Consider the following 1966-nt stretch of genomic DNA (forward strand, 5'->3'; position numbering starts at 1 on the left):
AGAGCTAAAAATTGCTCCATTCCGGGCATGCTGCTGAGAGTCATTTCTGAAGCTTTCCTTGGCTCCTCCACCGGGAGCTGGAGGAATCAGTGGCACAGATCCAGTATGGTGCAGAGCAAAACTGTCACTGGATTTTTCCTCCAACAGATGCCACATATAGCTGGAAAATGGCAGGCAATGAAATGCCTTTCTGTCATGCTCCGTGGCTTGATTATGGGATCTATTCATTGTGTTGTCGGCTCCAATCCGTATTTGCTCCCTGTTCTTTCTATTTTTCACCCCAAACTCCTGCTGTATAAGTAAGACCCAACAGAATAAATGACAGATGGACTCTGCGACTTTTTGTTTTCTTTCTCTAGGATGTTTAAGAGTTTAACTTTGCTACCACAAATTAATAAAGGCACCAGACAACTCTTACAAACATTTAAAGCCTGACCTCAACTCAAGCTTTGTGGATCTTTTTCTAATGAAGCTTATTAAATTTTCCTGTAAAGTTTCTTCACTTCAAGATTGACCATGACTGTGTTATTGTTGTTCATAAAAGACTGACATTAATAACTAATGCACATTGATCTTGGCAAGACCTTGTTATTCTAATCAACAAGCAATTAATGCATTCCATTTCTGTCCTGCAAAGAGGAAAGCAGAGGCATTCAACTCCTCTCCACACCTCAAAATGAACATACAACCACAGGAGGCATCCACTGCTGCACTTATAGCTTCTGGGGAAAAAAAAAACCAACAAAAAACCAACACAGCAGCTTGGTGAGTGCAAAAGGAAATACTTGCAGACTTCAGTCTTTGGGACAAGAGTTTCACTAGGTCATATCACATTCACATACCGTGGAAATCACCTAGCAACTCAGCCTGACAGTGACCTCCACTTGTCAGCAAAGTTTATCGTCTCACAGGAATGTCATTGTCACGGAAAGTTTTCTTCTCAGCTCCATTTAACAGGGCTCAGCTCTCCTCTCCTCACTCTACTCCTCTCATCTCAGACTTAACCCTGTCCTGGGCAAACACCCACTCCATACCATTTGGGATCCTAACTCTGGGGAAGACCTGTGAGACTGGCAGATGTTGCAGGGACAGACACCAAGTCCTAGTACAGCGCCAGGCCCCAGCTGAGATCCACACCACATGGCAGCTTGGAAAATCGTCTGACCAGCTAAGGCTTGGCCAGACACTATTTTAATTCAAGTATGCACAGAAGGGAGGAGACAAAAAAATAGCTTTTAGTGATTTAAGAGGAGCGTGACTGGTATTTTGTTAAAATAATTATAATAATTCTTCAATCCCTTACCAAACACGACCTCAGAACAAAGTTGTCTGGCATGAGTACCCATTTTCTTTCAAAAACATGAAATTCATACATGCTAGGAAAATAAAGATCATAATAAAAGTCCAGGATTTTTGGCATTTTATTTCAATGGTTCACTGCTTGGTAGAAAGCCATACAGCATAACCCCAGCAGGGATTTCCCAGGGCAACGGTAAATCTTGTTACTGAAAATAGACGGAACAGTTGGGGAAATTTAAATCAAAGCTGCGTTGTTAACGCTGTCACCTACAAGCTACATCCAGCTGCAGAGAAGCCCCTTTCAGCAAGAGAACTTTCCAAAATGGAAATACTCACCCACACACAGGATGTTGAAACAAAACCCATGATTAACTGACTTATTAACCAGCTGGTCAGGCAAACTGTCAAATCCTACGTGTCCGGAAAGCGGGACAGTACGACAGCCTTCACCCTGAAACACAATGAAATACTTGTGTCATTTTCAATCAGAATACACTTATCTGTGTAAACCCTCAAGACCTCCAAGCAGAATCAGCTGCACAGTCCAAGCAGAGATTGCACGTATCCTGTAAATCGTGCCAGCGTGCTCCCTCTTCCCCAAAACAAATCCAGACGGCACAAATAGAACGTTTCATTTGCCACACATTAGAGGACACCCCATGAGAAA

General features: G+C 42.7%; 1 protein-coding gene across 3 annotated transcripts in view; it reads right to left on the reverse strand.

Annotated features, from left to right (window-relative positions):
* SEPT6 (septin 6) overlaps window positions 1-1747 on the reverse strand; it is a 24045-nt gene extending 22298 nt beyond the window's left edge. For all 3 annotated transcript variants that reach the window (XM_010133103.1, XM_010133102.1, XM_010133104.1), the window contains exon 1: window positions 1636-1747. The gene's annotated coding sequence lies outside the window, so the exon portion shown is untranslated. The remainder of the gene's footprint in view (window positions 1-1635) is intronic.
* Window positions 1748-1966: the final 219 nt, after the last annotated feature.

Source organism: Buceros rhinoceros, unplaced genomic scaffold, assembly GCF_000710305.1.
Source record: "Buceros rhinoceros silvestris isolate BGI_N320 unplaced genomic scaffold, ASM71030v1 scaffold36303, whole genome shotgun sequence".
Classification (NCBI taxonomy): domain Eukaryota; kingdom Metazoa; phylum Chordata; class Aves; order Bucerotiformes; family Bucerotidae; genus Buceros; species Buceros rhinoceros.